This window comes from Lissotriton helveticus, chromosome 12, assembly GCF_964261635.1.
Source record: "Lissotriton helveticus chromosome 12, aLisHel1.1, whole genome shotgun sequence".
In the NCBI taxonomy this organism is placed as follows: domain Eukaryota; kingdom Metazoa; phylum Chordata; class Amphibia; order Caudata; family Salamandridae; genus Lissotriton; species Lissotriton helveticus.
In genome coordinates, this window is record NC_136073.1 from 799,187,011 (window position 1) to 799,213,790 (window position 26,780).

Sequence of the window (26,780 nt, forward strand, 5' to 3'; positions counted from 1 at the left end):
GAATGGCAAGCCCATCCCCACACCAAAGCGGCGGTGGAGAAAAGAGAATCAACACCACTATTGTGCGAACAAATTTCGCAGCGAAGCCTGTCCAACCTGAGCATCTGCCCGAGCATCAGTGTCCAGGCAGTAATGCTTAGCAAAGGTATGAACCAACTTCCAAGTGGCCGCCTTGCAGATTTCTGCAATCGGAACATTACGGAGCAATGCTGTCGTGGCAGCCTTGCCCCTGGTGGAATGCGCCTTAGGCTTACCTCCTAAAGTCTTATTAGCTTTTTGGTAACACAGCTGTATGCAGGACACAATCCACCTAGAGATAGACTGCTTAGAGGTCGCAAGACCCGTCCTGACTGATCCATAATTGATGAACAATTGGTCTGATCTACGAATATCACTGGTTTTATCCAGATAAAATTTCAGCACCCTCCTAACATCCAGGGAATGCAAAGACCTTTCCGCTGGAGATGAAGGATTCTGAAAGAACGTAGGTAAAGTTATAGTCTGGTTGATATGAAAATCAGAAACAACCTTGGGAAGAAACTTAGGGTGAGTACGCATAACAACCTTAGCAGCATGAAATACAGTATAAGGTTCTTGGCAACACAACGCCTGAATTTCACTTACCCTGCGGGCCGATGTAATGGCCACGAGGAACGCCGCCTTCCAGGACAGGTGCTGCAACGAAGCCTTATGAATAGGTTCAAAAGGCTCCTTCATCAACCTGGACAGCACCACATTCAAGTCCCATGAAGGCGAAGGAAGCCTGACAGGAGGGAATACTTTCTTCAAGCCTTCCAGAAAATCTTTGATCACAGGGATCTGGAAGGAGGAAGTCTGTGAAGGGCATTTCCTGTAGGCAGTCAAAGCAGCCAGATGAACCTTAATGGAATGGACATTAAGGCCAGACCGCGCCAGATGTAGCAGATATGGAAGGATGACATCTTCCTTGCATGTCGTAGGATCATAGTTCTTAGACTTGCACCAGATGCAAAACCTCTTCCACTTGTAAGCATAAGAAGTCCTCGTGGAAGGTCGCTTAGCCTCCTTCAGTATGTCCATACAATCCTCTGGGAGATTCAAATGGCCATATTGGACTATTTCAGGAGCCATGCCGCCAAACTCAAAGACGAGAGGTTGGGGTGCACCATCCGCCCCCCGAACTTCGTGAGAAGGTCCGGCCTGCACGGCAGCTTCATGTGAGGAAGGAGAGACCGGTGAAGCAGGTCCGTGAACCACCACTGTCTGGGCCATTCCGGGGCAATCAGAATCATCTTCGCCCTGGACTGGGAGAGCTTGATGAGAACCGCTGGAATCGGGGGAATGGGTGGAAAAGCGTACAGAAAGCTGTTCGACCAGTTGATCCATAACGCGTTCCCTAGCGTCCCCAGCTGGTAGTACCTGGAGGCGAAGTCTCGGCATTTGCTGTTTTCGGCGGTGGCAAACAGATCTACGTCTGGAGTTCCCCACCTTGCGAAGACTTCTCCCAGTACTTCGTCGTTTATGACCCATTCGTGGTTTTCCTGAATCAGTCTGCTCAGCTCGTCTGCCTGAAGATTCTGCACACCTGGCAGATGAGTGGCCGTTATCGAGAGTCCTCGAGCCAGAAGCCAATGCCAGATCGCCTGCGCCTCCTGAGACAGAGTGCGTGATCTCGAGCCCCCCTGCTTGTTGAGGTAATACATCGTGGTCGTATTGTCCGTCTGGACAAGCAGAGAGTTGGTCCGGAAGGACGGTTGAAAGGCCTTCAGCGCCAAGTGAACAGCCCTGAGTTCCAGGAAATTGATGTGGTACGTGGACTCCGTCGGGGACCACGTCCCTTGAATCTGCAGGTCTCCGGAGTGCACTCCCCATCCCAGGAGAGAAGCATCCGTCACGATAGTCTGAGTGGGAATGTCCTTGTGGAAGGGAACCCCTCTGAGGAGATTCTCCGCTGAACACCACCACTTCAGAGACTGAAGAGCATGTAGAGACAGTCGTATCTTGTCGTCCCAAGAGCCTCTCCTCTGGTCCCACTGATCTTCCAAGCACTCCTGCAGCGGTCTCATGTGCAGCCGCGCATGTGGTGTCAGGAAGATGCAAGAGGCCATCGATCCCAGCAGAGAAGACACCGTCCTCACTGTCGTGGATGGAGTGGACATGAGAGCCTGAGCCTTCCGAAGGAGTGATAAACGTCGCTCTTCCGAAGGAGACACGCTTGCCGACAGCGTATCGATGGAGGCTCCCAAGTACTGGATGCACTGGACCGGAGTCGGGACAGACTTGGACATGTTGATGTGCAATCCCAGCTTGTTCAAGAGAACGCACGTCTTCTGGAAGTGGGCTTGAGCTTCCGAGAAGGAGGAGGCCTAGATCAACCAATCGTCCAGGTATGGGTAGACAAACACCTTGTTCTTCCGTAGGTGTGCCGCTACCACTGCCATGCACTTCGAAAACGTCCTGGGCGCAGACTTCAGCCCGAACGGAAGTACCGTGTACTGATAGTGATTGGTGCCGACTTGAAATCGCAGGAACTTCCTGTGTTTGTGTGCAATGGGCACATGGAAGTACGCATCCTGTAGGTCTATGGCGCAAAGCCAGTCTCCCCGTTGCAGCTGAGGATAAATCTGATGCAACGACAGCATGCAAAACTTTTCTCTGCGAATCCATTTGTTTGCCTGTCGCAAGTCCAGAATGGGCCTGAACTCGTTCTTGTCCTTCTTGCGGACCAGAAAGAACCGAGAGTACAGACCTCTTCCTCTTTGAGACAGAGGTACATCTTCTATCGCCCTTTTCCTTAAAAGGATGTCGGCCTCCGCCTGGAGCTCGCGCAGTTGATACTGCGAGCTGACCGGAGGAATCGATGGAGGAGGGCTGGTGAACCGAAGACTGTATCCATTGCAAACAATATTCAGCACCCACTTGTCCTGAGTAATTTTTCTCCACTCTGCCAGAAAAAATCGAACGCTTCCCCCCACCGGAAGCGGGTAACGGACGAAGGGGAAGTAACCGCTCAGGGTCGAGACCCAGCCGGGCCCTTGTTCGCGGTAGAGGACTGCTGTCCACCTCTACCCCTCTGACGTTTCTGGAAGGGTCTTCTGTATTGCTGCTGTTGTTGCTGCTGCTGCTGTTGCCCAGAAGACTGTCCCCTTCCTCTAACCTGCGACCCGAACCGTCGTTGAAACTGGCTGTAGGGTTTCTTGTCTTTGGGCTTCTCCAAGCCCACAGCCGTCAGGGTTTCAGCCTCGGCCTTCATCCTGGCCATTTCGTCATCTGCATGTTTCCCGTAGAGGGTGTCGCCGGAAAACGGCAGATTTGCCACTCGCTTTTGCGCTTCAGGCTTGAGCGACGTCAGCCGGAGCCAAGCATGGCGTCTCTGATTGATACCGTGGCAGTATCCATGTGCGGCCAACAGGGAGATATCCGCCGCGGCGCTGATGGCTTGGTTAGAAACCAGCATCCCTTCCTGGACGATCTCCATGAAGTCCTCTTTCCTGTCACGCGGGACAAGGTCCGCAAACTGTTCCATGGAATTCCACAGCGCACGGTCGTACCGCCCCAGCAACGCCGAGTCGCTGGAGGCCTTCATCGTCGTGGAAGACGTCCCACACGCCTTCCTTCCAGCTGAGTCAATCCAGCGGCTCTCCTTATCCGGAGGCACAGTGGAGGACGGGGAGGTAGCATGTAGTTTCCTAGCCGCCGTCACAATCACCAAATCAGGCACTGGATCCATCCGTAAGAAGGCCGGGTCCGACTCTGGCGCCCTGTACTTCTTGATAAGCCTGGAGGGAGCGGCTTTCACCACCGCCGGCGTAAGGAAGAGCTGTTCAGCAGGCTCAACAAGTCCTGGCACCAAAGGCAGTAGGGGGCGAGACAGGTGCTTCTTGTGCAAAGTCTCGAAGATCACGGAAGTCGTCGGTGTAGGGGCCGTCACCTTGATCCCCAACTTCGCCGCCCCCCTCAGGAGCTCCTGGAACGTGCCAATGTCATCTATCGGAGATACCCTCGTCTCCGGTGAATCCGACAATGTAGGTGAATATGAACGGGTCCTAGAGGTCGAACGGGACCTGGACCTATGCCTCCTATGGCGATGTCTGGATCTAGTGGAGGATCTGTGTCTACTCCTAGATCTGTCTCTCTTCCCTGAGCGCGACCTCGATCTCCTGGGTCTGGGACGTTCTGCCGGCTTCCCCGGGACGGACGTCTTAGGCTTAGGAGGAACCTTCGACTTAGGAGTCTTCTTCGGAGGTGTCGGAAGTCTGGGCAATGACACCGATCTCGGTGGAACCGGAGGAGGAGCACCAGGCACAGGGGCCTGTGGTCCCGACGGAAGAGCAGGTAGAGGAGGCAATGGAGGAGGGGTTGGAGCCCTCGGAGGAGGACCTCTAGGCAAAGGAGGAGGAGGAGAAGGTGTAATAGACGTCTTCGGGGTATACACCTCTGAGTACACCGATCCCGGCGACCCACCATCCTTTCCGGACTGAGGGGAGCCCCCCACAGTCCTCGGCCTGTCCTTACGACCCTCCGACGTCGAAGACCGGTGTCCAGACGTCGAACGTGGTCCCCTCGACGTCGAGCGGCCCTTCGGCGTCGACCGTTTCACACGCCTCGGCGTCGACCGGCTTCTATGCCTCGACGTCGATCCTGACCAGATGGACGATCCTCTGTACCTCGACGGCGAGCGCTTTTGCCTCGACGTCGACTTCTTCTTGGCCGGAGACCTCTTCTGCCTCAACGGCGATCTTTTCGGCTTCGACGGCGGTCTCGATGACGAGGATCCCCTCGACGACGACGATGTCCTCGTCCTCGACGGCGAACGGCGGTGTCGCCTCGACGGCGAGCGCCGACGCCGGGTCCTCCGACGCCGTCCACTCGACGCCGACGGCGACGACGATGAAATCGCCACTGGGTTCGACGGCGGCCTGTGCAAGCTCCTCGACGTCGACGGGCGACGTTTTCTCGACCCAGAGCCCTGGGGAGACCGGGAGCTGGCCGTGGACCTTCCTCTCGACGTCGTGGTCGGAGCAACCGACCCAGACGGAGATCTAGGATGTTTGCTGGACTTCCTGCCCCTGGGGAGCCCCCCAGAGGCCTCAGCATGGGCAGAAGAAGCCCCACCAGACCCACCTTGAGCCTGCAGCCTCCTTTCCTCGAGGCCCTGAAGTCTGATCTTCCTCCTGTCCTTCAGGGTCCTTGCAGAGAAGCTTTTACAGATTTCACACTCCTCTGGAACATGAGAAGAGGGTAGGCAGAGGATACACACCTCATGAGGGTCTGACTGGAGCACTCAGGGCATTTGTTGAATAAAGAAGGCATATTCGACAAAAAGAAGAGTGCCACACCAAGAAGAAAAGCCACAAAGTACTTGGAAAGTACTTCAAATTGAATAAGCAGTGCAAACAACACTATCACACCCTAAAAAGGGAGAGCTCAATGCTCCAGGGTCCTGCTAGCAGGAGCCGGAAAAAAGAACTGAAAGTAAGTTGGACCTGCTATGCATTCTGGGATACTGGGAGAAGGTTCTGGAAGATTCTCTTAAAGGCACAGTATCCTGTTCTGAGCCACATAATGGCAGCCTATGGGGCTTGTCTGTCCAGGTTCTTCTCTCTATCATTCCTGAGGGAGTTTGCTGTTAAATCAATGGAAATCTGTACAGGCTTTTGCTGTTTTGTGGATTTTATGGTGGAATTTCTAGTTGAAGTACTGGACAGTGTAGCCTTTTAGGCTGCATTATCTGTCTTTAAATTCTCTCTTAAGTGTCTATGCATTTCTGCATTTTTTGACACTTTAAGAGATTATTTTTGATTGCTCCGGGTCCACGCACATGGGCGGAACTATTCACTAGATTATGACTATACACAGAGATCCCCTACTACAGAACATGCAATCTTGCAGATGGGTCCAGGACAACACTTAGTGACATGGCTGTACAAAGCGGTGCGGGCGCTGAGTGCTACCCCCAAAAATGGGAGGAAGAACTCCAAAGACCCCTCCATGATAAAGAATGGGAACGTGCACTGGAGTTCTCCAAAAAGGTGTTTGAAACTACTGTTTCAAAAACATACAGTATCACATCTTACATCGCGCACATCTGACTACATAACATCTACAACGCTATTACCCCAACACGCGCTTTACCTGCCCTAGATGCCCGGAACCTGCCGCCTCCTTCATCCATATGTTTTGGAACTGCCCGGCACTCCACTCATACTGGACCACAACTCATGCCACCCTACTAGAGATAACAGGACTTACAGGTCTTAACACATGGGAGGCCTGTGCACTAGGCATAACCGGGCATCGATAACAACAGAAAGTGGAGGTGCGCTTTGCCTCCCTAGCAATCCTACTAGGGAAAAGATGCATAGCCATGCATTGGAGAGCCCTGACAGGACCCCCAGTTGAGGCCTGGAGGGGAGCAGTGAGCAAGTGGGGGGCCGCAGAAGAAGAGCTGCTTAGATCTGAAGAAATTTGGGGTACTCGCAAACACCACATCTCCATGCAATGTGCTGCATTACTCCACGCCTCCAAACAGCATGCAGTCGATGAACTATCTGCACAGACGTGGCCCACAGTCTGGATATGAAAAGCAACTAGCACATCCCATATAGACACCTTCACTTCACACCCTGAGCCGCATGAATTAAAAAAAAACACAAAACCAGACGCCGACCAATTGGCCCACAAGCCCTCACTAAGACGAGCCATTTCCCATGCAGTGAATCCCAGTTCTAGTAACCCATGTTGACGAGTTATGTTCCCTATTGTATTTCAAAATCAACAATTGATGGACAGAATGCAGAACAATGTCATACATTCACCCCAGTACAGAGATCTGGGCCTAAATCCATCATTTTTTTGCTCACCATGACATTCCAGTTTGAACCCAGCCATATGCAAATCAGTCTTGATCCTGCGCCCAATGGGAACAGTCCAGCCCAAACTGCAAGGCCAGGTCCTCCCTGGACTGGAAACAAGCAACATAGGGCCGGTTTCGGGGTTTCACCCCTCATCAGCCAGGATAGCTTGACTCCAGTGGCATGGAGAGCAAGGGACCCATGTCTGGGCATACCCGTTCCACGCAGGGTGACAAATGCAAAAACAACAATTGATGGACAGAATGCAGAACAATGTCATACATTCACCCCAGTACAGAGATCTGGGCCTAAATCCATTGTTTTTTTTGCTCACCATACCATTCCAGTTTGAACCCAGCCATATGCAAATCAGCCTTGATCCTGCGCCCAATGGGAACAGTCCAGCCCAAACTGCAAGGCCAGGTCCTCCCTGGACTGGAAACAAGCAACATAGGGCCGGTTTCGGGGTTTCACCCCTCATCGGTCAGGATAGCTTGACTCCAGTGGCATGGAGAGCATAGGACCCACGTCTGGGCATACCCATCCCACTCGTGGTGACAAATGCAAAAACAACGATTGATGGACAGAATGTAGTGTAGTTCCTATCTTCCCAATAGGCTCTGCGCATTGGAATAATACCTACAGCAGTAAAGGCCTAGGCCAGACGTTAACTAGGTCTACTACTGTCGATACTAGACTTAAGTTTTGGGTTTGCCAGCGTAGCTCAGAGTTCGCTAGAAACTTTCTCGAATGTTCAGGAAAGAATTAACTCCCCTGATTAGACAAGAAGGGATTTAGTTTCTGACAACCATAGAACATGACAACTTTGCTCTCCCCTAATCAAGAGTGTATCTCCAGAGTCGTGTGAGCACAAGGCAATTATTTTACTCAGTCAGTACGTGCATTCTTAGTCTCATCAGAATGTAGAGAAAAGGAAGAGACGGGCGTGTTCAATAAAAAGGTGTTATTTATTGATCAGTCTCTTTTCTCGTACAAGAGAAATGGATCGATATTATTGCAATACTTATAGTTAAGTAAAGTGCATACATTAAAAGCAATAGTATAAAATAATACTGTAAAAACATTGATATGGTTTCTGAGCCATATGATGTTTAAAATGATTAAAATATATTTACATACACATATACATTTGACTAAACGTACTCAACTGGTGTTTCTAAATACGCCTACCCCGTGTACCTGACCTAAGTCTAATGCGTGGGCGGGAATAGAAAGTTACAGTTTAAGTTAAGTTTGTTTTTGCCAAGTGAATAACTAAAGAATTCTCTGTGAGGGGTTATTCAGTTCTGTACCTGGAATTTAGGATGAATGAGGAATGGTATCTCTTTCTCTGTTCTCGATATTCCAGGCCGCCTGCGAGGGCTGCCCGAAAGCGCCGGTGCTGGGTCTCTCGGCAGGAGATAGCAGCGCGTCTCTCAGCGCGTCAGGAAGGCGGGGCTGCTGCCAGCGGGGTCTGCTCTGCTCTGGGCTTCGGCAAGTGTGGCTGCTCCGTCTCGTCACCACGCGTGTGTTTGCATAGGGCAAGATCGGCAATATTTATACCTTAAAGGTGCCGAGATTGACGTAAGGATGGACATAGATACGTCAATAAAGATGTCATACGACTTGCTCGTTAGCACATTCTTTTACTGAAGTTCTCTGTGAAATCAAAACAATGGCCGCACGGATTTTCCAGGTTGTCATAGGTTTGATTTGTTATGAGAACGTCGTATGCCTTATCAGGGGCTGGAGGAATGTCGCTTGTCTAATTAGATCTCAAGCGTTATGACCTAATCAGATAACACGTTCCTGTGCCGTAGTGTGACTGCGTCAGATAACGGTATCTGCATCATGGGGGCTTGTCTTGCCTCATGGGCTGACTGTTAGTTAACTTGATAGTTAGTTTAACCAGAATAGGGTCAGGAATAGGGGGATCAATTCAGAACCTATAGGAATACATGACACCCACTCCACGCTAACTATGGTCATATTTACTAATCTATGCATAGTATAACATAGTACAACATACTATAGAGTATAGTGTATACCTTACCACCCCAAAATACATAAATGCATTTTGAAATTTTCAAATATACTGAAAAATTGCAGTCATATATTTTGTATGCACTTAAGCTATGAATTAAACGCTAAAGTAAACACGCATTTGTATACATTATTGCTTATTTGGTATATGAGAAATACACATGAAATGGCTCTTAATATGGCTATACAGAAAGAAAGTTCGAGACCATTTCATCACATAATAAAATGTTTGTGAACATACCAGCGGGCAACTAAAGTTTATAAAGTATCTAAAAATAGGAATCTTAGTTCTCTTGGAATAGTTTCTTACTTTAAGCAGAAGATAAGTGTCCCGAAAATTTTGTAAAAAATAATTTGGGGCTGCTAAAAAATTGCTGTCCGTGAACTGGTGGGAAAAATTGTTCATGTGACTTTATTTTTAAAGTTGAAGGCCGAATTCAGGGAACGCCGTGTGCGAGCTTGCTCAAAAGTCTCTATTTCTGTTCGGGTGAGAACATCATATCATTAAGGCTTTCGAAAAAACTGTCAACAGCTTCATGGGAAAGTTCCACTAAGTCGGAAATAGGTGTAACCATGCATTCGTGCGCATGATTGTCTCCATTGACATTCTGATTCGCATTGCTGACAGAAGGTCGTACCTGTTCGATGCTGCTTTCATCTTGAACTTCACTACTCTTCAATCGTAGTGGTGAAGATTCCACGAATGCCGTCATCAGGATTGGCAGCCTTTGAGGGCAGCACAAAGCGTGAACCTTGGTAGGAACCAACAATGTATCTGCATCCACTGGCGCATCCGATTGTAGCGTCAGACAGGTGTCTAACACGCATTCTTCTCCGCATAGCAGACACCTCAATACAGGTAAAACACACCTTTGCCACATTGGTCGAAATGATAGAAACCAAGTCATGTTCAGGTCTCTAAGCCGGGAGAGTCCCAGGATTTTTGATATCCGGTCCCGGTATCCAATGACTAGGATTGTATCTTCCATTGTCGCGAGAGTTTGATCTGTGACATGGGTTGCCATAACGAAAAATAAGGACTAAGAATAGGATTCCTGCAATTAGTCCCAGGATCAGGGGAAGTCCGCCAAAAATCGAATGGACGAAATCTGGAAAAATGCCCAGTATGGCTTTGAATGGTGTTAATGCCATCGAAAATACTGTCTTAAATACCTTTGAGACCCCTGTGGTATCAGAAATATTTAAGATTTCGCTCAGGATTTCCGCGAAATGTACGGGGGAATTAGTTGATAATAATGTATGTATCTCTGCAGTCGTCCTTGCGACCTGTAGATCATACGTTTCTTTTGATGACGTGAGCCTTGTAGGCGTCTGAAGAAGCACTGTTTTCATTCTGCTTAAAGTATCTATTCGAATAGAAGTAATTTTCAAATCGGGCCATGCCCTTGCCTCCCTGTCTGGAAGGGAGCTGGGGAACAATGAGCGTCCACAGCACTTGACCTTCGCAGTCGTAGTTACTAGATAAGGAGTCCCGGGCATAAGACTACAACATCTGCGGTCTACAATAAGAATGTAACTCCCATTATAGAGTCTTTGAAAGAATGGTTCTATTTCAGTTGCAGGTGCGCCTTGCTGGTGACATGAAAGGTTGTATGAATTCCCTTCACAGGCTCCATGCAAACTAATTCCGTTACACAGAAGCGTGCCGCTTAGTGACATAGCACAATTGTTGCCACTAAGAAACACTTTCTGTCCTTTATTACTGACACATGCATGTGAATAGGGCAGGTTCCAAGTTGTTTTAATGTACCCCTTTCCCAATTTCTCGTACATGCCAGCCTGTATATATTTTTGGCAGTATTGAAACCTGAAGGTTGAGATTGGAATATTTATGATTCCGTGTATTATCCATTCACTGACAGGTCGTTCTGACATTGTCATTGGTAATCTTTCTAGTTTTTCAATGCTCAAGATTGTATAATCAGCACCCTTTTGCGCCATACCGATTTGTCTATCAGTAAGGTTAAAGATTTGGAATAGTGACGTTGTGTTGATTAAACGCCAAGGCACATAGCCTGAACGCAGATTTTGTAACGTCCAGCCAAGCTGTACAATAGAACGCAATTGTGACTGACCATGTTGTAATAACAGTAAGTCTTGCGATAATATATCGATTGCTGAAGACACAATGCTGTCCAATGAAAAAATTCTGGAGGACAGAGTCATTAACCCATTGTCCACTACAGAAAGTGATTTTTCCAAATTAATACGGTCAATTTCCCGTATTCTCTCTGCTGTTTCAATTTGAGTAACCTTCCAGGCCTCATTGTATGCTGCATATACAGAGGCTGCTATGAAACGCTTTTGACGCTGTTTGCGTGGTCCCAAAGTGAAATCACGCAAGTCAGCACCATCAGTAAGTAAAGTTAGGTGTTGCTTAATTTCTGGCAGTGTGGAAGTTTGAAGCTATTGAAGGCATAATTTGCCCACACTGTAGGTTGTTATTATCCCTGGGTGATGTCTTTGGGGATATCTAGGGTCTGGCCTGGTCATTTTGAACCCCTGTGTTTTATTCAGGAATCTGTCTTGACAGTTATTTGTATCTGTGGGCCAGATCAACCACTGTTTCCAATCAGGATGTGTTCTGTTTTGGTTTAATATATGGTTTACGTCTATCTCTTCATCTGTATCAGAGCTATTGCTAAACATTGTTGGCTTTGGAATAGACGGTTTATTTAAATCTTTGATTTTGGCTAAGCCAAGACAGGTGGTTTGTTGAACAGTGTCATTTAAAAATATCATTTGTTCTGGGATCATGCAGGCTCTAAACAAAGCTTCTATACCCTGTACTTGCCATTCTTTTGTACCCCAAACACTTTTCAAATCAACATTTTTGTCCCAATAATCAAATCCAAAAGTATTCATTTTTTCAAAAAATTAGTCTGAATATAACAATTTTGTGTTGGTTATCATCGTTTTCATCCCTGTCTTGTTTGACAATTTAAAATAAAATGTTTCAGCATTACTTGTGTTAAAACCTGAAAAATATGAATATTTGTCGTAAACGGTTCTGGAGCTCCCTTTTGGAGGTGTTGCACAATGTTCCCATTGATTATAATTTAAAACATTTCTAGGCTGTGCAGATCTATGTAGAAAATGGTTACCATAGTGGTTATAGCAATACATACTATCATAATTTGTAGAACCCTGCAAATAATCATGTTTGGTAAATTTAGCAGACATTACTAAGTCAGACATCATATTATTAATGCTTTCGAAGTCCCAATCATCAGCAAATGAGTTCGGTTTCACAAAGTCACTCAATGAGATCTTAATTTGGTGTGGATATTTCAGGATCTCGACCGGACCATAAATTTCATAGTCAGTGTTGTCCCAGGCTACCCCACCAGGTATCGGATTGGCTGTGAAGTTGGCTGAAGAAAGTTCTCTTTTCTCGACGTGTGAAGATGTGTGTGGTTTGAGGACCAAGTTGATGTTCTGACTTGCTGTGTCCATTTTAGCATATTTTCCCTCAATGAAGCCTCCCAAAGTTAATACCATGATGAGCCAAAGTATGAGGATAAATGCACCAAAACCCACCCAAAATTCAATCCATGGAGAAATCAGATATGTTTCTTTCAGTTGGTTCAAAAGTTCTTTAGCTTTGTCTTTAAAGGTTTTTGATGATGGCTGTGTCTTTGATTCACTGAAGCCTTCAGAGGAATCATCGAAGTTTATGAAGTAGCCGGATGCAGTTCTGTCAATTGTTCCAATTGGTTCAGGATTTTTGTTTCTTGCATTTTCACTTGGTACTTCATTGTAGATTGGTGTGTCTCTGTTAAATGTTTTTATTTGGGTTTTCAGAGGTCTTATTTCTATTGCATTGTTGCATAGTCCTTGTTGTTCTTCTGTAGGCGTTTCGAATGTGATGAGCCTCTTCGTTAGGACCTCTGTATTCGTAGCAAACCTTGGTGTTCTGCTACTTATTGGGAGTCCACTTGGCCTACTGTTTGTTATCGGCCACATGTTGTGGTTTTACCAGGTCGATGGATACAACTCGGTTCTCCTTTTTTCCAGCAAGTGGCGGTAGTACAACTGATCTTGTCCCGTTGACAGACAAGACAGGAACTGCTTTTCTGTAAGAAGGCCCAAATTCCTTCTTTACCGCGATCTTCTCCCTGACTAGATCCCCGACTTTTGGAATCCAGACAGGTCTTGCTGGGACAGGTGGTGATTCTTCAGTGGTTGTTGGCTGTTGTTTCAACTGTATGTTGCTCAGGTCTTTTCTTGTTTTGTTTAAGTCCTGCAAAATAGCCAAACGGTCTTTGACATCAAAGCTTTTTTCTTTAACCACTGAAGTCTGACTGTCGAGGTCAGAGATAATCATTCTAGTTCCAAATAATAATTCGTACGGACTGAATCCCTTCAGAGAATTTCTTGGCAAGTTATTTAGACTACGTTGGACACTTATTAGATGTTTGACCCACCCAGCTCCCGAACCTAATACCTTTGCCGTTATAGATTGCTTTATGTCACGGTTTTTTCTTTCAACAATTCCGTTCCCCTCAGGGTGAAATGGACAAGAGTACCGCAATTGCACGCCCATGCTGACCATGGCCTCCTTATAAGCCCGAGAGCTAAAAGCAGGACCATTGTCCGAATGCAGCATGCCAATTGCGTATGTGCCGATAAAGACTCGCAAATCTTTTATAACAGTTCTGGCGTCAGCCGTTCGCTGGGGCCACATCCATATGAATCTCGTGCATGAGTCCACTGCAACCAAGATATATTTATAGTTACCATCCCTTTGTAAGGGACCGCAGTGGTCTAGATAAACACAGGCTAATGGTTTATCCGAGATTAGAAGGGGCGTCTGCGCTGGACGTCTCACCGTTGATACTTTCATTCTTTGACATATTTCACATTCTAGAACATAGTTCCTTGTTTGTCTTCTCATTTGTGGCCACCAGTATCTCTGTTTTAATAATGATACTGTGGCTGAGACGCCAGCATGGATAGAAGCAAGCCCTTCGTGTGCCGCTATTATTAGTCCTAACCTATGTTCCATGTTTGGAATTGCCCTATCCCCCACTCCAGGGATTCGAGCAAAAGGAACATTGTTTGCATCAGTTATGTATGAGTATTTTACTGGAAAGCCTTTAGGGAGTGGTTCTATCGAATCCTTTTCTGAAGCGCTGACAGCTTGTAATATTTCGCTGTCTATTTTTGTTTTTGACCGGGTGACGGCAGCTACGGAAGCCGTTTGCACAGCTGCCTTCGCGGCCTCATCAGCCAATGAATTCCCTGCAACGTGAACGCCATCACGTTGATGACTCAGTGTATGTATCACGTGAGTCTTTGGTAGTTCTTTTTGTAAAAGAGCTACTTGTTCCCAGAGCATTTTATGCTTGATTGTGCCACCTTTCGCATCCTTGAAACCGTTCTGAAGCCAGATCTGCAAGTATTCATTATAAGACTGAACGCAATAATACGAATCGCACACTATAAGTGTGGGGAATTCTCGATCGGTATTTTCAAGCGCCATCTTGAATGCTAGTAGTTCAGCTCGCTGAGCTGTACAATCTCCTAGGGATTGTGTTTTAGTGAGGGTTGGTTTAAATTTCCCTTCGTGCCAACGACCTTTAACAATCGCGCACGCAGCACTGTAAGCTTGTTTACCCCCTACTGCGGGTTGTGCTGATCCGTCTGTATATATTATACAGCCGTAGTGATCTAGAGGCAGAATTTCGGTTGGCGGAGGACATTCAAATTCATATTGGAGAAATTCTTGTGTTTTTAAGTAAGGATCAAATTCGTACACCACGTCTGTTGCAGCAAGAGAGTTAGCCCATTGTATCCATCTCGGATGGAGTGCTTTAGCATTTGGAATGCTTGCCTTTGTTACCGCCTCTAAGGCTGGTATTGGTGTCACGATTACTATTCGTTTACCTTGTGCCAGGGCTCGTTCTTTTGCTATAGCTGTCTGTGTTGCTGTAAGAATTTTTTCCGTTGGGCTAAATTTCATTTCAGCCTTAGTGTACAAGTGTGATTTGAATGCAATTGGTACCTTTTCTCCCTCATTAGAGGTTAGGTATGTGAATCCGCATCTCCCTGGGATGACTCGAATCACAAGATTGCGTGTGTTATCACGTGTTTCTAATTTTGTTTTAATTAGCATGTCTGTTTGTAAGGATCTCAAAATTTCTGTGTGTGTTTGAGTCCAACAGGATCTTTTAAAGTCTGGTTTAATTAGATCATAAAGGGGTTTGACCCTTTCTGCGTAATTTGCAATGTATGTTCTTCCGAAATTTAGGAAGCCTAGAATCGACTGTAAGTTTTTTAGTGTTCTAGGTGCTTGGAGTACGGCACATTTCTCTAGAAAATTGTCAGCCAGGCTTTTGCCTTCACTTGATAACTCATATCCTAAGAATAGGACCGTCAGATGGGCAATTCTGGACTTTTTAAAGTTGAATTTGTAACCCTCTGCAGCGAACCCAAGTATTATGGTGTTCACTCTTTTCAAGTGAGTCTCCAAGTCATCATCTGTTAAGTAAATGTCATCGACATAAGATAATGCTTCATCATCATATAGTTGTAGTAATTCTGTTACTCTCGCTGAGAATACCCCCGGGCTGTTCTTGTACCCCTGGGCTAACCGACAGAATTGTTTTTGAGTGCCATTTACAGAGAATGCAGTTAAATATCTGCTCTCTGGTGCTATATTTTGACAAAAGAATCCATTGGAGATGTCCAAGGTAGTTTTGTATTTTTTGCGCACTATGTTATTCATTAGTGCAGCACTGTGTGAGTTTTGCACTGCAAAAGTTTTGCAACATGTGTTAAGGTGTCGGTAATCCAAAACTAGACGATATGAGTTGTCTGGTTTGGAGACCGGAAACAAAGGATTGTTCATTTGTGAGGTGCAAGTTTCAATCACCCCCTGGTATTCTAGCTGATCTAGTATTTCATTTACCTGTTTTTTAGCTTCTTGCTTAATTGGGTACTGCCTTTGTGCAGTTGGTTGTGATTTTAACTGGATTTTGTGAGGAGGAGAATCCTCATCCCATCCTACATGATTTTTATATAAAGCAGGTGCTAGAGCCACTGCCCACTTTCTAGCAAGTGTATATTTTTTATGAATCGGGATTTGATTCGAGAAGGCAGGCATAATTACTTCTTCGCCATGAGGGCACTCCCTGACAAACTCTGGTGGCCAGTCTTTTTCAGCTAGAAGGATATCGTAGCCCTTGGAGAGATTATCCCAAAATAGTCCCCTTATCTTCCTAGTCTTATCTCCTTCTATACGTAATGTTATCTCGTATATCTTGTGGGGTTTGCTAACTCTGGTGTCTGCAGTTTCCACTTGAAGATATTCATTCGTGTCCACTGTCTCCAGATGATTCATAAGGACTTTGCGAGCTATGCTCACTTCTGCTGCACTGTCTAGCATTGTCTGAGCCCACTCTCCGTTTTTCAGTTGTGTCCTCAGTATTCTCGGCATTGTTAACTACCTTGATACTGGCTACCTTCTTTTTTGGAAATTGTAATTTCTTTTTTAGTTGAGCAGGTTCCTTGTCTTTGGACTTGGCGTGCTCTTCTCTTTGTTCTGATCGTCCTCTTCTTTCCGATTTCTGCGAGGAATTCTGAAAAGATTGAGAGGGACGCGTATCAATGTCTTGATATCTATCAGGTTTTTTAATATTATCCCTATTTCTAAGGTTATATCTTTTCCCAGAGGGGTCACTCTGGGGTGACCTGTGTCTCTGGTTCGGAGATTTCTCTCTTCGCCTAGGAGACCTTCCTCGGGACTGGAATTTCTTTTCTTTAGGATTGGATTGTTTGTTTCCATCCCAGTTCTTTTTTGGTGTATTATTATTAAAAAATATTTTTTCAGGACTTTCAGTCAGTTGCGGTTTTACTGGTATTCCACCTAAACTGTCTCTACCTAGTTCCTCATAGGATTTTTCTATGATTCTGGCTATTTCAGCTGGTTGGTCTGCTATATCTGTCTCTTTTAACCTCTGGCGGATCGCCACGTTTGCTGCTTCACCTTTTATGTTGGCTAATAATATAGCCGAGACCTGCTTGAAGTCTTTCAGTAATTTCATACCAAGAGTTAAAGCAGGCTCCGGACCGTATTCGTCTTGAATTTGTTTTAGCACATCTGGTATCACCGAAATGGATGGAACACCGTGCGTTTTTGTGTAGATGGAAGCAAAGACTGTACCCCAAGTGTCACAGTCCTCAATGTGTGGAGCGATTCCCATTGGAAGACAGATAGTCAGTATCCTGTGTTTTTCCAGCGGGGTGGTGTCAGGAAACACCGCCTCTATTTGGGTGATTTTTTGTGCCAACCAGAATGGTATTTGTTCCCGTTTAGCCGGTACTTTACCTAGGCAGGATTGGATGTTCTGTGGTGTAATTTTATTTGTGTTCCCCTGGTGAGGGGTCAGCTGTGGAAGTTTAATAGCTGGCTGAATTGTTGAAGTCCGCATCACATACTGAACTAATTGTCTATGTATTTTTATTAATTGTTTTAGTTGTACTAAAAGATCTGCTGCAGGCATTCTTTCGAAGTCTGGATGTGGTGTGTATCCGGCTAGTACCGGCCACGTTGCTCCTGGTCTACCTAAAGGACCGAGCCTGGTGATGTGATTATTATGTTTTAGGGCGCCATCAAATAAGAGCAAATGCTCTTGGAATTTGAGTGGTACTTCCACCTCCTCGAAAGGAGTGTACATTTCAGGAGGTTCCTCTATTTTGTAATAGTGGAAGTACTTTGTTACAGCATTAGCTGCTGGAAAATGTATCCATGAATAGTATACCTCTGTCTGCCGATATTCGTGTGCCTCAATTACGAATATGACTGTGCCACCTCTAGGTGTCAGTCCATTTTCTATAAGCTTTAGGGTTATAGATCTCCTTTTAATGACCGGAATGAGTATTATCTCCGGGTCTGCGTCTTGCATAGTAGCATCCGCTGCTGCGAGTTCAGTTGCTAATCTAACTGCCTCTCTTTCGTCTTCATTGTCTGACATTTTACTGTCCTGAAGGTTATTTTGTTTGTTTGCAGATCAGGTTTCTTATGGAAATAGAGATTAGATGCACAATATTTTGGAACTGTTTATCCTTCAACGTTGACTATACCAAGAACCATACATGGGAGTTCCCTCCTGCGAGGTTTTGGAGGATATAACCTTTCACCCACTCCAGACGTCTTTGGAGTATGTGGGAAAAGGGGTCTGAGTGAGAAAGCACGACTGAGTTACTCTAAATGTCTTACGTTAGTTTTATCGCCCTTTCCAAACGCGTCGGGCGCCATGTAGTGTAGTTCCTATCTTCCCAATAGGCTCTGCGCATTGGAATAATACCTACAGCAGTAAAGGCCTAGGCCAGACGTTAACTAGGTCTACTACTGTCGATACTAGACTTAAGTTTTGGGTTTGCCAGCGTAGCTCAGAGTTCGCTAGAAACTTTCTCGAATGTTCAGGAAAGAATTAACTCCCCTGATTAGACAAGAAGGGATTTAGTTTCTGACAACCATAGAACATGACAACTTTGCTCTCCCCTAATCAAGAGTGTATCTCCAGAGTCGTGTGAGCACAAGGCAATTATTTTACTCAGTCAGTACGTGCATTCTTAGTCTCATCAGAATGTAGAGAAAAGGAAGAGACGGGCGTGTTCAATAAAAAGGTGTTATTTATTGATCAGTCTCTTTTCTCGTACAAGAGAAATGGATCAATATTATTGCAATACTTATAGTTAAGTAAAGTGCATACATTAAAAGCAATAGTATAAAATAATACTGTAAAAACATTGATATGGTTTCTGAGCCATATGATGTTTAAAATGATTAAAATATATTTACATACACATATACATTTGACTAAACGTACTCAACTGGTGTTTCTAAATACGCCTACCCCGTGTACCTGACCTAAGTCTAATGCGTGGGCGGGAATAGAAAGTTACAGTTTAAGTTAAGTTTGTTTTTGCCAAGTGAATTACTAAAGAATTCTCTGTGAGGGGTTATTCAGTTCTGTACCTGGAATTTAGGATGAATGAGGAATGGTATCTCTTTCTCTGTTCTCGATATTCCAGGCCGCCTGCGAGGGCTGCCCGAAAGCGCCGGTGCTGGGTCTCTCGGCAGGAGATAGCAGCGCGTCTCTCAGCGCGTCAGGAAGGCGGGGCTGCTGCCAGCGGGGTCTGCTCTGCTCTGGGCTTCGGCAAGTGTGGCTGCTCCGTCTCGTCACCACGCGTGTGTTTGCATAGGGCAAGATCGGCAATATTTATACCTTAAAGGTGCCGAGATTGACGTAAGGATGGACATAGATACGTCAATAAAGATGTCATACGACTTGCTCGTTAGCACATTCTTTTACTGAAGTTCTCTGTGAAATCAAAACAATGGCCGCACGGATTTTCCAGGTTGTCATAGGTTTGATTTGTTATGAGAACGTCGTATGCCTTATCAGGGGCTGGAGGAATGTCGCTTGTCTAATTAGATCTCAAGCGTTATGACCTAATCAGATAACACGTTCCTGTGCCGTAGTGTGACTGCGTCAGATAACGGTATCTGCATCATGGGGGCTTGTCTTGCCTCATGGGCTGACTGTTAGTTAACTTGATAGTTTAACCAGAATAGGGTCAGGAATAGGGGGATCAATTCAGAACCTATAGGAATACATGACAAGAATGCAGAACAATGTCATACGTCACCCAAGTACAGAGATCTGGTCCTAGACTGATTTGCATATAGCTGTGTCTGAACTGGGGTGGCGAAGTGAGCTAAAGAATGATGATGGATTCAACCCAGATCTGTGACTGGGAGTGAGTGTCTGAAATGTTTCATCCTTTCGTGGATCATCTCCTTGTGTTTGCTTTATTTGCCCTAAGTTGGCAGGGTATGCCCAGACGTGGGTTCTTTTCTCACTTTGCTACTGGATTCAAGCTAGCCTGGCTAATGAAGGCTGTTATCCCGAAACCGGTCCCAGGATGCTTGTTTCTGGTCCAGGGAAGAAAAATGGCTTGGCAGTTCGGGCTGGACTGTTCCCATGAGGCACAGGGTCAAGACTGATCTGCATATAGCTGTGTATGAACTGGGGTGGCGAAGTGTTCTAAAGAACGATGATGGATGCAACCCAGACCTGTGACTGGGGGTGAGTGTCTGAAAAGTTTCCACGCTTCATCCATCACCTCTTTGTGTTCCCTATAGTATTTCGACACAACACGCAGTGGTCTACATCACTGGTGAAGCAGGGCAGCACATGAGAGACAGTACGTCATGCAGGAAACGACTTAAGTTTGAATGGATTATAGCGACACACCGTCCGCAGAAACAAAGACGTTTGAAAAGTCCTAACACATGTCCAGACCTACTGTTACAATACCAGAGAAATGCATAGCATGTTGAAACTGTACTGTTTATCTTTCAATTATCTTTCATGCTGTATGTACCCTGTGTAATGATGAAATGCCAGTAAAATGAAATGAAATGATGAAATGATTACGCACTTGTATAGCGCACGACTACCGGTAGGCATCTGGACGCTTGTACGAATACCGCCGAGGAACCCTTCCTGGCCTTTACCTGTGAGGAGCCCACTCCTGGGCACCCCCAAGGTGAAGTCAGGCATCCTCAGCGTTGTTGGGGCCATTGTAGAGATTAAGCAAGCTATTGCCCAGAGGTGCAGAGTGGGACTCATGATTAGAATAGGCACCGAGGCGAGAATTATCAGGTCTGAGGAAATTGAGCCCGAGGCCCGCCGAGGCGGGAATTGAACCCTGGTCCCGGCCAGGCTACTGTATCAGGGTCTGCCGCTCTAACCATTGAGCCACACTTCTCTACCAATTTACTAAAAAGAATTTACAAAACAAAAAAGCAACACTGAGCAACATCTGAATTAAGTAGAAGGGTAGGTAGTTTAGAGAGAACCATTAGAGAAAGCAATGGGTTTATGAAAACAGACTTTGAGGACTTAACAATGGCAATAAAAGGTCTGGCCACTCAAACGACACACAATTCTGCTTCATAGAGGAGTCCACAGAGGCGCACAAACACTTCAACACATACAATTGAATGTTCTGAGGAAAGGTTTGCTACACTGACATCAACAATGTGTAGGAAAGAGCTAACATGCAGGTTGAGTTAGTACACCACAATATTGATGTTTCAAAAAGTCTTGCACAAATAACCATCACCCTAAAACAAAATGCAAACTAATAATGCATGGAATAAGTCCGCAGAGGAACATGAGGAGGGCTCAAGTGTGCTCAGTATGTCCGTTGGCAATCCTGCTATAGCTAGGAACACTAGACTACAAAGTGTTGATGGGTAGGGAAAGGACAACTAGTGTTCTCAACAAGGGCCAAGTACTGGACTATAAAGGCATACATAGTTTTAAACAAATGACCAGCCTTACATTGAAATGATGTACAATGTGTTTATTTTATTACTGGAAAATTAAAGAACACATTTATGATTAAAAGTAAAAATTATATTGTATATCTTTGCCATTTCCATCTGAATTTGTGAAAAAACAGAATATCTTTTGTTTAATATACATAAAATCTTCAGTTAGCGCCTTGAGACCGTCACGGGTGAGTAGTGCGCTCTACAAATGCCTGAATGATTGATGGAGTTATGTTTTTCTTCACATTTGTTAAAATTACATTTTTTTACCTTAAAAATTGTTATTTGTAACACCGTCTTGATGTGCATGCCTCTCTAGGTCTTGCAGCTTCCAGTCCCGGAGATGGTAAGCGAGGGAGGATTTCTTCATTCTCTAATTCTAAATGATCAATTGGTGCCTCCAATGGTAGATTCCTATGCGTAGCTTAGCACATGTGACAATAATCTTACAGCACATTGTAGGGTCATACTCTGAGGCACCCCCACGTTTATGGAGACATCAAAATCTGCCTTTAAGAAGTTAAAAAAAATCTCTCTATGTTGTCTATAGACACTATTATATCTCCTTTCTAGGGGTTCTAGGCTGGAGGAATGGATCCATAAGCCAATGCCTTTTATTTGTATGCACTGTCATTTCAAAATTAACAAAACAGTTTAGTGCTTATACCGTAATATATTTGAAAAACATAACTAGACACTGACAGGTTAATAACAAGCATTGAAAATGCAATAGGTCTCGCCTTTGATTAAATTAAATCCATTTGCTTTGCTGATGGTATTGTATAGCAAAGCAAATGGCTTTAACTTAATGAAAGGCGAGACCTATTGCATCGTTAATGCTTGTTTATCTTATGCAACTAATACCCACTGAGAAAGCAAATAGTCCTGGATTGCTGTAGGTGTAATGTTACTTGTATTATATATCTGGATGCAATGATAGAAGCAGCAAAATACCAGTGGGGCAGCACACTATGCTGAGCACAGATTTTGAGCTTAGGTGTTTTTAAGCCACGCCCTTAATATTGACCACCCCCCTTTGAGAGACCCCACCCGCTTTTTTTATCCCACTTAATGCCCTGTGAACAGGGAAATGTCACATAAGCAAACTGAGAACTTGACAACTATGTTCTTTCATAAATCATGTTTTCCTGTGCTGTAGGTCAGGTATATTAACGGTAATGCCTTTGGACTATTACTCCCAGAATGCACAGGATTGCAACACAGCGTCCTTGGTGACCAATCACTCTGGGTCTCCCCTTAGAAATGAATACCCTCCATCCATTGGTCAAAACTAACCGTAGTTTGTAGTTTAGTGCGGAAATATTTGTTGACATAAAATAAACTTTAAAACTAACCCTGTAATAGAGTTAAACCCTGTGAGTAACTCATTCATCTCAATTTTATGTGGGAAATATGCACGCTCCTTGCGTGACCAGCACTTTTCAAAAGTGAAATTCTAATTGCTAACTGTCACCCGAAAATGAGCGTGGCAAATGAGCCCTGCCTGGCTGGTCAGGGCAGCCCGTGGTATTTTAGAAGGGTTAACGAGCAGGGGGTGGGGAAGTTGAGGTGGGCGAGGGAAGGAAGACATGTTGAGAGGGGGCGGGAAGGAAGGACAAAGTTTAAAAGGGCGCATGTGATTAGAAGAGGAAGATCAGGGTGAGCAGGAAGAAGCAGAGATGAGGATTTGAGGCGGGGGCACAACGAACACCCCCATGGTAGAAAGGCGTGGATGAGAGTCATAAAGGGAGTGGTCATAGTCAGATTCGGGAGGGACATGGGAATCTCTGGTAAGGGGGTGCATGGATGGGTAAAGGAGACAGAGGAAACATGTTGAAGGGAACAGCAGGGCAGCAGTAGGGAGATAAAGAGTGACAAGGAAGACATAGTGGAAAGAAGAATAGGAGACAGGGTTGTGGCCCCTGGGGCATATTCAGAGAGGGCATGGAAGGACGAAGCAAAGTAGCACTGGGAGCAACGTGGCAGGGGGACACAATGTGGGAATGGAGGAAAAATGACGCAGGCAGGGGTGGAGGGACAGCACAGATCAATCAAGATGAAGTTCACCATTACAGAGAGAGTGAACAATGTTGCAATGAGCCCTGGAATGAGGTGGAAATGGCACCATCAAAACCCATTCGCATTTACCGCGTTTTTAAACAGCCCTTCACTATCACAGAGCAAGTATGATTTAGATGTAAAGTCATTACTGAAACAAGCCGGATTCAACACAACAAATGAAGAATTTTTTCCAGTACGCCAGTAAAGAACCTTCTTCCTTTAACTTAAACATCTATACTTAAAGATCTATACAACTAAACTAAAACTATAATCATGAGCTAGATCACAAAGACAAACCTCTGGCTGGGAAGTGCTGAGCGTGCACAGGCATAGATGCAGTACATGATCATGCAAGATGCCAAAGATAAGAGAAACAAGACGGAGGGCATTGCTGTGGGGAGGGGGGAGGAGAAATGCGACATGGCGGGCAGGGGGCGGAGCGGGGAGAGCGGCATGAGGGTGTGAAGCAGCAGGGGCCTTTGAAGTGAAGCTAAGCTTCACTTCAAAGGTATGGGAGGAGTGCGGCTCAGGCAGAGCGCACGCTGGGGGAAGCTTGTGGGGCGGAGCGGGAAGAGCTGCTGGGGAACAGATGGCTGGCGATTTGATGCTGTGCACGCGCATTTTAGGTCAATGCGCTTGCGCATTGACCTAAAAGCGCACGGGCACAGCATCAAATCGCCAGTTAGTTAAAGTCTGTTTAAGCCCCTATAGTCTCGCTCCCGCTCAATGCGCATGCGCATTGACAGGTCGCGAGACCTAAAAATGACCTAACAACCACCAGTCACCAACTCTCCAGCTGGATAGGCGCTCATGTAGTGCACAGTGTCTAAATATATAGAAGTCACAAGCACTTCCACGGTATCGTGCAACTAGATCTGTGATCAGACATTTTGCATTACATAATCCTTGTTTGTCTAATGTATGTTTGTTTTTATGGTTTTGATGCACATACTCACTGTCACCGGGTGGGCAAATTAAAGTATGTGTACTGTCTGCATAAACAAGCACTTGTGGAAATTGTGCTACTACATCAAATTTTAATCTTGGTATTTTCTAACTCTGCATGGGTGCTGGGGAAAGACATGCGGGAATTCATTTGAGACAATCTTGCCTCTTGAAAATGGCTGATAACATAAAGCACTTTACAAATTTCCACCTGCAGTAGCCACAATGTGCTGATAGCTACCAGAATCTAGCTGGTATAGACTACAAAATACATGAATATGTGTAGGTATTGCTGCACTGCCTCAGTAGGCTTGATCAATACAAGGTACAATTCATTCGTTAAGCTCAAAATAACCTGTTTGGGAAACTTCTATCAACCATAAACGTCCTCAGCAGTTTCTTCAAACAAAGCCACTCTCTGACTGAATATGCTTTCTCTCTTCCTCCTCCTCTTATGATGTCCCAGAATTTGCACCTGGTTACCACCTGTTTCAAATCCATGGTATTTTTAATATTCAAAATGCAGTGTTTTTACAAATGTCCTAATTATGAATGCTTTGTAAATCAAAATAGCGACTTGCTATTTGGGAATCGTTTTTAGCAATTCAGTAATTTCTATTGCTAAACTAAGAAATCACTATTTATTTGGTGAGGTGTGCAATTTTAGAGAAAAAATTATTTAGAGGGTCTTCTTACATCCCAAACAGCCCATTTATAGGTCGCTAACTCGTTTGCGACTACCTACCAACTCGCAAACCTCTTGTAAATCAGCCACTGATTCCCAAGGACTAAGGTCAGTAGCTCTAGCACTAAGGCCATACCTTCATTCATCTTAATTTTTGCTTACATGCAGCAAAAAATAAAACCAAAATTCATAGAAGGCTGAAGGAGGCTGACCGAGCCTGCAAACGACCAATCAACCAATCATTTGCAGCTACAATGTATTTTTACCCACACAGAGGGCTACACTATTCCTCTGACATGGACTCCTAGCTCAGGTGTTTTCAACCTAGTCTGTGACCACTGGGCCCACCCATGTATGATCTTCTCGTGAATGAGGCCAGGGGAGCAGCGTCTGAAACAAGAACGTAAGAGACGCCGAAAGTGTGGGACGACCAGGGAAAGAGCTGTGGGTGTGACGGACAGTGGATGCTATGTGACCTTAAAACATATAGACTATTATTACAACATTACATGTGAAGGGTTAAATTCTAAATCCAAATATAGTTTGTATAGGGATCAGAATTACGAGTTGTGTGCTAATTATCACTCCCTCTCCGTTTTTCCCTGATAGATTCCAACTGGTCTGACCTGCCGAAATGTATTGGTGTGAAAGTGCACAGGAAAAAAAAGCAAAACATGAAGAATTTGGTGTGTTAAAAACCGATCAGGCATTTTATGCCATTTTTTAATTGAAAGGTGAGAATAGGAGGAATCTTCTGCACATAGTAAATATCTCAATCTGGGTTAACGTAGTTTACCAAATGTGGTAAATAATCTAACCAGCTTGTAGTGAGAGCTTTTATGTTACTTCACTGGCCTGGATGTATGACGTTACAACGCATACTTTTACCACGCCTACCATTACCACGCAATTTTTACAACGCAGGATCCATTACAACGAAGTACCATTACCACGCATGTATTTACAACGCATATACCTTTACAACGCATACAATTACAACGTAAGTATTGGTAAGTATATAATATTTTTTTAATGTAATTTAATTAAAATTAATATAATGTAATTTAATTTAATTAATTTAATTTAATTTAATTTAATTTAATTAATTTAATTTAATTTAATTTAATCAATTTAATTTAATGTAATTTAAATTTAATTATATTTAATTTTTACCCTGTACCCTTTTACCCAAAAACCCAAAACTGACCCTGAACCCTAAAAATACCCCTTTACCCAAAAACTCAAAACTGACCCTAAACCCTAAAAATACCCCTTTACCCAAAAACCCAAAACTGACCCTGAACCCTAAAAATACCCCTTTATCCAAAAACCCAAAACTGACCCTGAACCCTAAAAATACCCCTTTACCCAAAAACCCAAAACTGACCCTGAACCCTAAAAATACCCCTTTGCCCAAAAACCCAAAACTGACCCTGAACCCTAAAAATACCCCTTTACCCAAAAACCCAAAACTGACCCTGAACCCTAAAAATACCCTTTACCCAAAAACTGAAAACTGACCCTGAACCCTAAAAATACCCCTTTACCCAAAAACTGAAAACTGACCCTAAACCCTAAAAATACCCCTTTACCCAAAAACTGAAAACTGACCCTAAACCCTAAAAATACTCCTTTACCCAAAAACTGAAAACTGACCCTAAATCCTAAAAATACCCCTTTATCCAAAAACTGAAAACTGACCCTAGACCCTAAAAATACCCCTTTACCCAAAAACTGAAAACTGACCCTGAACCCTAAAAATACTCCTTTACCCAAAAACTGAAAACTGACCCTGAACCCTAAAAATACCCCTTTACCCAAAAACCCAAAACTGACCCTG